Source organism: Marmota marmota, unplaced genomic scaffold, assembly GCF_001458135.2.
Source record: "Marmota marmota marmota unplaced genomic scaffold, marMar, whole genome shotgun sequence".
Classification (NCBI taxonomy): domain Eukaryota; kingdom Metazoa; phylum Chordata; class Mammalia; order Rodentia; family Sciuridae; genus Marmota; species Marmota marmota.
This window is the reverse complement of record NW_026000164.1, coordinates 19,070,662-19,084,537: the sequence shown is the minus strand read 5'-3', so window position 1 is coordinate 19,084,537 and position 13,876 is coordinate 19,070,662. Positions and strand designations below refer to the sequence as shown.

The 13,876-nt window shown below is 42.8% G+C and overlaps 1 protein-coding gene and 1 long non-coding RNA gene across 6 annotated transcripts in view; one reads left to right on the top strand and one right to left on the bottom strand.

The window, feature by feature from the left end:
* LOC107149048 overlaps positions 1 to 1,718 on the bottom strand; it is a 69,547-nt gene extending 67,829 nt beyond the window's left edge. For all 4 annotated transcript variants that reach the window (XR_001504335.2, XR_007341881.1, XR_007341882.1 and 1 more), the window contains exons 1-2: positions 1,254 to 1,718; positions 842 to 953 (exon numbers count right to left, since the gene is read on the bottom strand). This is a non-coding gene — a long non-coding RNA (uncharacterized LOC107149048). The remainder of the gene's footprint in view (positions 1 to 841; positions 954 to 1,253) is intronic.
* Positions 1 to 13,876, top strand: part of Mkln1 (muskelin 1) — a 329,639-nt gene that overhangs the window by 89,027 nt on the left and 226,736 nt on the right. The gene's annotated exons all lie outside the window — the stretch shown is intronic.

Below are 13,876 nucleotides of genomic sequence, written 5' to 3'. Positions count from 1 at the left end.
GGGGGTGGAAAGGGAAATGGGAGCGGTTTACTGTGTTGGATGCATGTTCAGTTTCAATTTTACAAGATGTGAGATTTCTGGAGATGTCACAACCATGGGAATTATTCTTAACACTTTTGAACTGTACGCTTAGAAATGGTTAACAAGGTACATTTTGTGTGTTTTACCACAACTTTATTAAGTAAAAAAAAAAAAAAGAAGAAAGAAAGAAAGAAAATGATCATTAGGTTCCTGAGGGTTCACTCCTAGCTTCTAGCAGAAGGCCTGATACATGGTAGGCACTTGACTAATATTTTGCCTTCCTTTGGTGTCTCTCCCTGCCCAGTGTCCTCCACAGCAGGACAAAGGCCACGTAGTTCTGTAGTTCTAGGAGCCAGTTCAGCAAACAAAGGCACTTCTCTCCTCAGGGCACAAAGGGGAAGAATTTCAAATATTTGTGATTTAATATTTGTCTCGATCACACCAACTAGGCTTTGCTTCTCAATTATGCTTATCTGAGCTCTTTGGCATTTAAATTTCCTAAAGATAGATCTTGTTCCTACTTCCCAAAACAGAATAGAATTGTGATGACCTTTGTAAGAAAAAGGAAAAAGAAAAAAAAAAAGTGGAAGGAAATCTGTAAAATGAAATCATTATGAGGCCAACGTACAAATGGCTTGTGGGCTCTGGTTGCAGCCCAGCGCAGGAGGAAGGGTGAGGTAATTAGCATGCATTTCACAGTTCTGCAGTTTGTCAGTTGGTTCCTTCCCTTCACGGGCTCTGTCTGAGTCTCTTGGTTTTTATTTTTTATTTTTTCACTTGGCCAAAAATAGAGAGACAAAAAAAGTTTTCTTGTACTTACTTAGGCTTTTCTACTTTTTTTCCTGGTATGTTTGGTTTCCTCTCGCCATGATCCTTCCTTCTTCCTGCCACCTGCCGGCTTCTCTGCTCCTCCTCCCCTTCTCTGACGTCTTCTGTGGGATGCACACTTTTGAGTCACCACGGCCAGCAGACATCCCAGGAGCCCCATGGGAGGTTCTCGGAGCGCTATTCCTTAGGTTCTGGAACCCTGGCTTGGTGCAGGGTATCCATGGGGGACAGCTGTGTGCAGCGTTTGGCGATATACAGGCAGGGAGATGGCGAGGGTCTGAGGGACTTGGATGGAGGGATTCCCATTTTCTGGTCCACACACTGGACACAGCTTCTCCTTCTGGCTGGGCCTTGGTCTGGGTGTGCACATTGTTAGAAGTCAGAATGAAGCCAAGGTGCCTTACCTTTTGCTGCAGGAGAAAGTTGTCCGGATGCCTTTCTTCTGCCTTCTCATGCTGGAATGATGGGAGGGTATGCACAGAGCCCACCAAAGACTTTGTCAATTAAGAAACAACCAGTGTCCAGGCGTGGAGATTTGATTATATGACTTTTTAAACATTCCACTTACGTATCTCTCATTATGTGACAGACACTGTTTTAAATATTAACTCGATCCTTTAAATATTAACTTATTTAATCCTTACAACCACTCTATGACTTGGGATCTACTATTGTCTGAATTTTTATGGATGAAGAAACTCAGGCCCAGAAAGGTTAAATGATTTTCTCATGATCACAGAGCTAATCTCTCACAGCCTGGCTCCTGCATCCACTCTTTTAACCTACTACTCTTTGCTACTGGTTTATGTACAGTTCCCCAGCATTCCCTTGGAGATTCCACGCCTGATTTTACAAAATCTCTCTCCCCAGGTATAACACTTTCTGCTGGGTGTTGGGCAATGTGCACATCCCTCTGAAATGTCCACGTGGCTCCTGGGATGTCCGCTGGCTGTCACAGGTTCACAGGCATCTGTTCTGTAGGAGACCTCAGTATCTGACTTTCTTTCTCTTCCAGAATCAGGGCATAAGGAAGCAATTTCTACCCATACAGACTTTAAGACATAAAATTGCAGCACATCACAAACTCTTCATCCTTGTATGAAGTGCCCTGCCTCCACACAAACAAGGATACGATCTTGGGATCTGTCACCAATCAGGGTGAGTTTGCAAGGAGTCTTCCAGGCCCTTGGGAACAGGGTCATGAATTTTTTAGATGGTTGGCTGGAGTGGCTCAGAGCTGGAGGACAGACCTTCCGGTGAGTGTAGCAAACTGGTCTGGAGAGAAGCCTGTGACCTTGGCCTCCTTGCCCTGGGATTCCAGGCGGGGACCTGAACATCCCAGGGTGCTTCCCTAGTCCTCTGACCTTCCTTAGGTCCCTCCTGTGTGCTGGTTTCCCTGGTGAGAACTGGGCGAGCCGAGAAGGATTTACAGAAAGGCAGGGTGACTTGTCTTTCTGCTGTGAACCTCTGACTTGTGTTTGGGCCTCACTGGTATACACAGAGATATGTCTCCAGCTCTTCCATGCCTCCTGCCAGCTTCCTGCTGGTAGTTCCCAAGGCCTTCTCCGCCCCCAGAATGCTTTTCCTAGATCCTCTTCCCACAGGGCCCCAAAGCTAAGCTGCCTGGAAGTAGTGGGAAGTGAATTCCTGCTAAAACATCTGAATTCTCTGCACATTGCATTTTTATCTTCCTGGGGACATCAAAACTGAAAAGTTTAAGAGTAGGAGTGGAATGTCAGGTTCCCTGCCGTGAGAGGGATTTCGGGGTCTGCTGTCTTAGTACATAATATCAGAGACCAGGTAGTTTATGATCACGATTTTTAAAGGCTGGAAGTCCAAGATCAAGGCACTGGCAGATCTGGTGTCTGATGAGGGCCTCTTTCTGGTTCATAGAGAGCCATCTTCTCACTGTGTCCTCACATGGTCAAAGGACAAAAGCAGCATTCTCGGTTTTTGCTGTTGGTGGTAGATTTTTTTTTTTTTTGGTACTGGGGATTGAACCTAGCAGTGCTTTTATCACTGAACCACATTCCCAGAACATTTAATTTTTTATTTTGAGACAGGGTCTCACTAAGTTGCTGAAGTTGGCCTCAAACTTGTGCTCTTCCTGTCTCAGCCTCTTGAGTCACTAGGATTACAGGCATGAGTCACCACACCCAGCTTCTGGGGCTTCTTTCATAAAGATACTAATCCTATTCATGAGGACTCTGGCCTCATGACCTAATCTCTTCCCCAGATCCTACTCCTAATGTTATCACTTTAGTAATTAAGTTTTCAACATACAAATCTGGGGGGAACGCATTCTGTCTATAGCAGCTGTTGTCCAGTAGACCTTCCTATGTGTGGATATGCATCTGAAATTGGCCCTGGTGTCAGGGCCAGGCCCACAGGTGTCCTCAAGTCCAGAATTAAAACCTTTACTTTAGAGCCACAGTGCTCCCCCTGTCCCCTGCCCCCACCACCAGTTTGTAGGACTCATTAAATCTAGGACCCAGATCCCGGTAGGCATGGGGTTCAGTTTAGGCAACTGGAGTAGAGGCCTTTGTCCAGTGGGGTATTTCCTCTGACGTCACTGGGCTGATCGTCAAGGCTCCAAGGTGGGTCTCTGCCAGGAAAACCTGAACTGAAGAGGAGGAGATTTGGCCTTCGGGGAAGAGGGCCTGTGTCCTGGCAGGCCGGACGTGCCTGCCCCGGGCTGGCTTCTTTTTGCTGCTGATTCTCTGGGTTAGTGCACTTTTGACCCAAGAGGAGGGAAAAAAGGGAACAAACAGTGGAACTGTGACTGTCAGATGTTGCGGGAGGGACTTTTGAACCGGTGGGATGGTGACAGCCGTCAGAGGCTGCCGTCTTCCCTGGCCCGTCCCCCTTCCCACCTCCTGCCCTCACCTCTGTCCTCCCTACTCTACTTCTGAACGCCAGCTGCCTGGGCGACACCTTTTGCTTCCCAAGCCTCCTTTGTTGTTTTTCCTTGATCCCTTTCTCAAAAATATTCTCCTCTCTTTCCATCCGCTCAGTGCCAGACTCCTGGCATCTGACTTGCCGGCTTGCGCAGGCTGCCATCTCTCTCTCTGGCTCACCACGGTTTTATAATTGCCTCTGGTTAAAGTTTAAATAGATGGGTTTCAGCCCAAGAGAAAAATGTAAACAAGCCCTCTCTGCAGTCTTTCAGAACTGCTGGCCTCCAGTGCTTCTGGATTCTGTGCTAGGGGATTCATCCTGCTCCACCCTAACCCCGGGAGCTGAGACAGGCCGCTGGCCTTTCAGAGCCACGAAGGCCTCTCTGAAGCCATCAAGCTATTGAGAGACTTTTTAGATGGCCTGGCACTGTTCCTTTTAACTCAATCAAGCCAGCAGGATCCGGTTCCCATTCTAGCCAGGGTATCTGGTGTGATCAGGTGAAACAGGGTAGCAGTCCTCATGGGCCGGCTTCTAGATAGGAAGGAAGTGACAGGGATTGTCATTTCCCTGCTGGAATTTTTTTCTCTGGGGGAGGATGGGGTTGGATTTGCTGCCCTGGGGTTTTGGTGGTTGAGATGGTCTCAGGAGTCATTAGAATGGGGCCATGTGGAGCCATCACAGCAGGGAGAGGTAGGCCAGGGTTGAGCTCCTGTGTTCAGGCACAGATCCCCTTCTTTGCTGTGATTCCTCAGAAGTAAGCAGGCCTTCTTTGTCTTTTTAATTTTATTTTAATTGTTGGGAGTTTTTATTTGTTTGAGTCTTGATTAAGAATATTGATTTTCTGGGGCTGGGGTTGTGGCTCAGTGGTAGAGCACTTGCCTTGCATGTGTGACGCACTGGGTTTGATTCTCAGCACCGCATATAAATAAATGAATAAAACAAAGATCCGTCAACAACTAAACAAAAAAAAAAAGAATATTGATTTTCTATCTTTTTCTGCTTTGTGTACTTTGTGTACTTATGATCTGGTGTCAGATGGATTCAGCAATAACTTGGAATGTTTTAGTCACGAATTTGATTGAATGATTACCTTCCCCTACTCAAAAACCTTCAGTGTGTCCCTGTCTTCAGTTCAGGGTCTTAGGCCTGGTTCTGTCTTCACCTTGCTCCATGCCAGTCCTGATGAACTCAGGTGACCTCTTCCTCCCTACTCCTGTGACCCATTCCCTCAACTCTGCAGTGTCCTAACCCTCTGCCCCACCCCTGCCCTGCTTAGCATCTGCTCAGAAACATCTTCCTGTGTTCTGTGGGGTCCCCTACCCTCCCTCAACAACCAAGGCCAAGCATCCTCCCTTTAGTTCTCCAACAGCCACGCCCACCCCCTTTCCTGTAACCCTATTTCGTTGTCTGATTTTCAGCCTGTTCCATCAGCCTTGCTCTTGATACTTAGCTCTTTGGTTGTAGGATGATTTTGTTTTTCTATCCCCATAGTCATGTGTGACCCACTGGTCAGTGCTCAATAAATATTTAATCTTTGTTTTTCAGCCTCTCTGAAAAGATGTCAATATTTTTAAAACAGAGGAACCAAAAGGAGTGAAGAAAGGATTGGGGAGTCATTAGATTTGGGTTCAAACCGAAGTTCTGCTGAGGTTAGTACTAGGACTGCTTCCCGGTCACCACCCTTTCCCACCTTCACTTTCTTTGCAGGTAAAATGAACACAATAAGCTGATTTCTATGGGTTTTTGTGCAAATTAAAACGACATCTTTCAAGTAAAGAACCTAACACAGTTCCATCTCGTCCTTATTCTCTCCTGATTTCAAAACAATTTGAATCTTATCAACCAATTTAAAAGACAGGTGCCACGTTTTCCCATTAGTCACACAGCCCTCCTTGATGGAAGCATTTCTTCTCATTCACACTTGCAAGTTTGTGAAAGGCTATTTTTTGGGGGGTGTCATTGGACTTATTTATTGTTCATTAGAAGTTCTCTCAATGAGGCTGGGGTTGTGGTTCAGTGGTAGAGTGCTTGCCTAGCATGCATGAGGCACTGGGTTCAATCCCTGGTATCGCATAAAAATAACCAAATTAAAAAAGGCATTGTGTCCATCTACAACTAAAAAATATATATATTTAAAAAAAAGAAGAAGATGGGCTGGGGTTGTGGCTCAGTGGTAGAGCNNNNAGAAGAAGAAGAAGAAGAAGAAGAAGAAGAAGAAGAAGAAGAAGAAGAAGAAGAAGAAGAAGAAGAAGAAGAAGAAGAAGTTGTTCTCTCAGTGGTAGGGGTGAAGGTGAGGCAGCTGGTGTTCTTTACTGAGTTAATGTCACATGTCATCCATGGCGTAATGTCACCTCTTCACTGCCAATCTTAACTGGAAAGAGAGGAAGATGTGCCAGGGAGGACCCCTTTTCTTTCCCCCTCCATCAAAAGTCGGTAGCCATCTCCCCCATGGAAGGAGAGTGTGGATGCCCACCAGGTGCCAGGTGCTAAAATGAAAGATGAATCAGCCAAGGCCCCAGCATTTTGAAGTTTTCAATCCAATGTGCTTGCTGCAGGTTGACATGGGGCAACTCATCTAATTAAACCAGGATTATAGGGGTGCAGAGGAGGAGATAGCACTGCAGGAAAATCTTGAGAGAGAGGATGACCTGGACTGAATCTTGAAATATCAGTACACGAATGTGCCCAGTCAGGACGAAGCCTTTCACTCAGAGGAGCCCAATCCTTGATCCTTCCCCTCTGATCCCTACGTGCAGCCTCCAGCACTGGGCTCTGCCATCTTTGACTTCAGCTGTGCAGCCAGCTTCTCCTTGCTCCAAGGGCCATGAGAGCTTCCTTAGAAGCAGCATTTTTAGTGTCAGAGAAGTGATACTGGGAGCCCGCTGCTGCTTTTGTTGCCAGGGCTAGAGAACAGCTGGAGTGGTTTGAGCTCCCTGGGGGAGGCTGGACGAGCCAGGCTGTGTGCGTGTGTGACTTGTGCGTGGTGTTTGTGTGAGTTGAGAGCGCGTGGGTGTGTGTCCTTGTGGATGGGCGGCTAGATGTTTACGTGTAGGTGTTGCCACCGAAAACAGAAGTGGAGATTCTGAAAACAAAGTGGCAGCTCAGGACCTCACGGGCAGGAAAGGGGGAGGTTGAAACAGCCCCGACCAAAACAAAAACAGAGGAGGAAGTTGCATCAGAAGAGGAAGAATGCCAATGTCATGCTGAAGAGCCACAAATGTCACAAAATAAAAATAAAATGTGCTATTCCTATTTTACCTAGGCAAATACTGTTACACTGTTTTCCTCTTTACAGTGTAATAAGATTACCGAAATAATATTTTGTGCAGCAAAAGTGAAGAACAACCAGAGAGAGCCACCCACAAACAAAAATTGCTCTATTTTTTAAAAAAATTACATACATCATATTTTATTTATTTGGTTCAGTGATTGATTATAACTTTGCTCTCTACCTGCATTTAAAGTTTCTTTTTCCTCCAGCACTTAAAAATATTAAAAACCAGTTATGAAACTGACTTATTGAAGAACATTTCAAAGGTCTCCTTACTATTAGCACAAACTGAGAAATTCTAATAAAGGTGTTCGAATAATAACGAAGTGACTGAAGATATCAAAGCAAGAAATAGAGATCCCAGGGATGTTATTTACTTTTTTTCATTTCAGTTAAAGTAGAAATGCTAGTCCCTTTACTGAAAAAATTAGAAGGATACTTTTCCTTTTGATTAGGTTCTCATAACTACACACATTTTAAAAAAATATAGGACTGGTTTTAGATGTAGGGGTTCTATTTTTTTTTTAAATTTTTTTAGTTGTAGTTGGACACAATATCTTTGTTTTATTTATTTATTTTTATGTGGTGCTGAGGATCGAACCCAGGGCCTCGCACATACTAGGTGAATACTCTTACCGCTGAGCCCCAGCCCCAGCCCCAAGATGTGAGGGTTTTATAAAAAGGTGATGTAATTCTGGGATGAACTTTGCATCTGGGGCTCAGCTAAGCCTTTTGAATCTATTTCTTTATAATTATAGTCAGGGTTATTGGCTTTCTATCACTTTTCTAGAATTGTAATGGCATCAAATGATTAACTGAGTTGCCAATTTTGCCAATAGTTAAATGTATATTGAATTTTTGGCAGTGGACTGGGCAAATTTCATGTGCTCTGGCTAAAGTAATTCTCAACTGAATAAAGTTTTACCACATATACTAGTTGACTAGCAAATGAAGAAAGAAGCTTAGGGTGAGGGATCAATCAGACAAAGACAAGCAGCCAGAAATGGGGAAATGGAACAACCAAGTATGCCTTTTGCTCTGTGTATATACAATGGGTGCTCCGTATATAATGTGGAGGGGGGCTGGAGTTGTAGCTCAGTGGTAGAGTGCTTGCCTTGCACACATGAGGCACTGGGTTTGATCCTCAGCACCACATAAAACAAAAAATAAGTAAAATAAAGGTTTTGTGTCCATGTTCAACTAAAAAAAATTTTTTTAAATAATGTGGAAGGAAGAAATGGATGGAATGTGTGAAGGAATAAGTATAATGAAAGCAGCTTGAATGCCTAATTCAAAATGAGGTTCAGATTTGGCTTCATGATAGGGTTATAGCATATTTTCCCTTTGATTTTCAGAAGTTGTGAGACTCTTTAAAAAAGAAAATATCAATAAAATTAGTTGGGTAAAAAATTAAAATATATTCAAAACTAAGTTTTTAATTTTTAAAGTTTATTTATGTATACAAACTTTATATATATGGTTATATATAAATTTAAAATATATATATATATTTATATATATATTAATTTATAAATATATATATATATATTTTCAGTGTTACCTTAGGAACAAAAAATCATTAGGGGACTGAGGATGTAACTCAGTGGTTGAACACTTGCCTAACATGTCCAAGGCCCTGGGCTCAATCCCCAGCATCACACATCACACACATGTGCACAGACACACACATCCACAAATTGGGAAAAAATAGGTTTATTGATAAAATTATTAAATGTTTAGGGTTCTAATCTATTCAAATAATAAAAATCCACTAATTTGAAATGACCTTTTTCTTCTTAAAACTAATTACTACTGGGGCTACAAGCTGCTGTATTTTATAACAAATGTCATTTGGCTTTTGCAACTGAGAGGAAACCAGTAAAAAATTGGAGAAGAAATCATAAACATCATAATAAAAACAAACAGAAGCAGTAAGTTTTATTTTTTATAGATCCACTACCTTCCATATAGCATTTATTTTCAGAAAATATATAGAAATAAACATTTATTTTTAGAAAATAATTCAAAGGAGTGGGCAGGGAAGAGGGAGAGAAATAGACCAAACCCATGGGCTGCAACATTTTTTCAAACAATATTTTTGTTTAAGGAGTCAAAGTTCCCACATTCGCCCGTTTCTCTGCTTTCTGAACTTCCACATCTCTAGGGGCCCTCCACCTGGACATACAGTTGGCTTTCTGGGTCCACAGTCCAGCATCCTTGGATTCAACCAACCATTCCATTTCAACCATTCGAAGTCTTTGATTTAAAAAAAAAAATTGCATCTGTCCTGAACATATACACTTTTTTTCTTGTCATTATTTCCCAAACAATATAGTCTAGCACCTATTTATACAGCATTTACATTGCTGAGATATTTTAAGTAATCTAAGGTCAACTTGAAGCATACAGGAAGATTTGCATAGGATATATGCAAATACTATGTCATTTTATATAAGGAACTGGAGCATTCTTAGATTTTGTTATCCCAAGGGGGTCCCGAAACCAATCTCCTATGGGTATGGAGGGAAGACGATATTTCCTGACTTGGAATTTGCCAAAAATCTAAAACATTGCTCCAGAGGAATTACGCAAACTCCCTGGCCCAGCTTGTGTTCTCTTCTGATGGTGTTCTCAAGGAATGGGCAGGAGGAAAGACAAGGTGTGAACTACGAGATGTTACGTTCTGTTTAACGTCGTGGATCTGTAGCTCTTTCTGTCAATGAGTGGCAGGCCATTCTTAAATTCTGCTCTTCTGCACTGAAGGATCTTAGCCTCTCTGCCCCTGGAGAGCCAAGGAACTTTGCTCTTTGCCCAAAATACCTTTCTCACCTGAAGCTGTTTCCCCTCCTCTGAGAAATGCTGTCGTGTCAGGCTGCACTGCCCTTGAACCAGACAACTTTCTCTGCGTGTCTTTATCTGTCTAAATAAAGCTAACCTACATTTGCTGTCTAATTCATTTGGATGCTTGCTGATGCTATTTAAAGCATCCCTCAAGGCCCAGAGGAAAACAAGATGCATTATCTCCAGTTGGGAACCTTTAGGTTTGCTGGTCATTTAAGGAATTCAAGAATCTTAAGAATTCATTCAGTCTGCACTGGTGCTGATGCAAAGGACAAAGGAACTCTGGATTTTTATTCTAGACAGCTTTCTTTGACTCGTGCATGCCTAGGATCATTTCACAGAGAGGTAGTTACGAAGTCAGTTTCTGTGTGTCTGTCTGTCTGCTCCTCAGGCTTCATGAAATCAACTTTCTGAAGATTTATTGCTCATTAGAATATATTTTTCATTCTAGACTCCGATGATCGGTTAGTCCACTGTGTGAGCTTACTTATCTCGGGGAACAAATGTGAAAATTCAAAAGCTGCTGTCACCTTCATAAAGAGCCTTTTGATGAGTTTTTGACTTGTTTCCACCCCTCCCTCTCCAGATACCATATGTCCTTTCATTAGAGAACCCTGACACTTCTACATTCCAGAAAAGAAAAGGAAATTCTACAGGGAACGGAGCAGAACACTGGTGTTGTAAATAGGACTCCACTGTGAATTCATGTACGACTGAGAGTTCAGAGAGGTTTCAGATCTGTTGTTTGTTTTTCCAGATCTGGCATTTCTGTGGGTCTGTTGGCTTGCTGGTACAATGGGGTTGTTTTAACCATTAGTGCCCCGCTGCTACCTTAAGCACAAGCTTATTATCAGCATCCACTTGTTCAGCCAGGATTCTGTGACGTCCATTGCAGTGGGTGAGTCAGAAGCCACAAGCTAACAGGTCTATATTCCTTCCCACTGTCACCTAGGAAACCATCGCATCATCCACAGGAAATGCAGGCCCCGATGGGGGGTGTGCCCGGATCGGGTTATAAAGCTGGCAAAGAGTTTTTCAAAGGAGGTCAAATAATAACATGCAGAATCTTGGTCTAAGGTGGGAGGTGAACCCAGCCTCTGTGGCATGGATTGAGAGCTGTGGGGCAGAAATAGCAGGAGAAATTAATCAGCGCAAAGCACATAAGATGTCTGCTTTATAAGAAAGTGATCACGGGCAAGAGACATACAGAAATGATTTGATTCCCCCAGGAAGCAGTATTTATTTACCCGATGGCTGAGGGTATTTGGGGAATGTGCGGTTGTACAGTGTGCGAAATGAGATGAAGAAATTGACAACACATCAAACCAGGCTTTTCTGTTGAATGAAATTCATGTCTCTGTTTCATGGTCATTATCCCTTAGCTTAAGAAGGTGCTAGGCAGTACCTTGGAGAAAAGCACACAGCGCCCACTGTTTTGTTCTTGTTTGCTGGTGCTGTGCCTGATTTTTTCTTTCTTTGGCTGCTACAGTCCTTGGTCTGTATATCCCAGTTCACTGCACAATATTCAGATACCTGTGGATAAGCTTAGTGCAGCTGAGAAAAATTACCTGTACCATTTCATGTTGTTCGACAAGCTTGATGTTTCTGGGAAGCTTTACATTCCCATTGCTGCTATGAGTCATTCTACGTCAAAAGATGTGCACCCCCAGGTGTTTTGAGGAGAGAGGAGAGAGGAGAGATAGAAAGCTTGATCACAAGCTCAGGGAGATTTAACAGGTGATATGGCCGCCTTAAGAGATTAAGCTGCTTTGACTGAAGGATGGTGCCCAAGAGAGGCAATGGGTTCCAATACCAGCTGGTCAGGTGCCCGTCAAGAGTACGTCCATCCTGAGTACCCATTGAAGGAAGAGCAATGGCAATCCTGAGTGTGTTCAGAGGAGGGCAAAGATGGTGATGACAGTTCTAGAAACTGTAACCTTAGGACAATTAAAGAGCATTAGTCTACTTACCCTGAAGGCCAGAGGATCTGTCATGGAAGAGATGGGAATGCGTATCCTCAAACAGTTGAAGTGCTGTCTCAAAGAGGGTTCAGACTTATTTTGTGTGCCCACAAAGAGAGATCATAAATTGTTACAAGTTAAAGGGTGGTGGAGTTTAGCTCCATATAACTAATTTTCTAATCATTTAAGCTGATCAAAGTGTATTAAACTGACTAATACAACAGTGAAATAATTTTGTACCTTTGGAGTTGTTCCAATATTCCTTTATTCATCCAAAAGCATTCATTGAGTACCTACCATATGCCAGACATGTTAGGTACTAAAGATACAAAGATGACTAACATAGTCACTTCCTCCAAAGGAATCACAGTCCAGTAGAGGTTCTGTGATCATTTAATATGCAGGGATTGTGTTTTAGTACATTTTATGTTACTATAACAAAGTACCCAACGCTGGGTAAAGGAAAGAGGTTTAAATACCCTCACAGTTCTGGAGGTCCCAGAGGATGGTACCAGTCTCTGCTTGCCTCTGGCAATCGCATTACATCCCAACATGGCAGATGGCATCATGGTGGAAGTGTGAATGAGAGAGAGATAGAACACATGGCCAGACAGGAAGCAAGAGACAGAGAGTTGAGACAGTCAAACTTGCTTTATAAAAACCCTCTCTCAGAAGAACTAATCCATTCCACGAGACCAGCGTTGTTATTCTGTTTAGTATCCTACATTCCTCATTTCCTTCTAATAGGTCCAACCTTTTAAAGGTTCTACCACCTAACAGGAAAATTCACATAATATTCAAAGCACATCAGACAGGATGAGCAGTAATGTAGAATGTTGTGGAAGAGATTCACGCTTTCATGCCTTGCACAGAAGATTAGATGAAGGCACTTTGAGATTGCTGTCTGTGTTAATGAAGGCAATACAAGCTGCTATAACAATCAACCCCACAATGTCTTCTGGCTCATGAAACATGATAGGAAGCTTTTTTTTCTTCACCATATACACCCAAAATGGTTATTTCTGATGGTGGGTGTCTTGCTTCTAAATGGTAATTCAAGGACAGGACCCAGTTCCTTCCAATTGGTGATTCTGTCATCTTCAACTTGCAGCTTATGGGGGACATTCTAGGCACTGGCATTTTGCTGATAGATGGGAGAGAACATGGAGGATCTGGGGGGTTTGGTTATGAGTTGGACCTAGAAATGATGCTCAGATACTCTGCTCCCATTCCATCCAATGGAATTTAGCTGCATGTCCACACCTAACCAGGAGGCAGGCGTGAAAGGCAATCTGGGGGGTGTAGCTCAGTGGCAGGGCACTTGAACAGCAGGTGCAAGGGCCTGGGTTCAATCTCCAGCATTGGAGGGGAAAAAACACAAACCCCTCAACTGGTCGAGTTGTTTTGCCAGAAAAGAGCAGAAACTGGTTTCAATGTCTGGTGGCAGAACCAAGATAAGGAATTTGGGTTGGGGGGGGGTGCTGAAGAGATGGGCAGGGTGCTCCATTTATTTATTTTAAGATTTTATTTTTATTTATTTATTTTCTTTTTTGACTAATAAAATATGTATTTATGGCATACAACATGCTTTGATATATACATGCACTGGGAAATGGTTAAATCATGTTAATCAACGTATTCATTGCCTCACATAGTTATTTTAAAAACCATTTTTGTGGTAGATGGACAGAATGTTTTTATTTTATTTATTCGTATGCGGTGCTAAGGATCAAACCCAGTGCCTCACACATGCTAGGTAAGTGCCCTACCACTGAGCTATAGGCCCAGCCCAGTTATCATTTTTTGTTGTGAGACAAAATTTTTTTTAAAATTTCTTGTTTAATGCCAGTATCATCATGTCCCATGTTTACAGTAAATGTCTTCCTATTGAAGGTCTCTACTCAGATATATTATTATTATTTACGGTTGTTGTTGTTCAGTGGTGCTAGGAATCAAACTCAGGGTCTTGCACATATGAGGCAAGTGTTCTACCACTGAGCTATACCCCAACCCTCAAGGTATAATGTTAGGCTCAAAAAAAAAAAAAAAAAAAAAA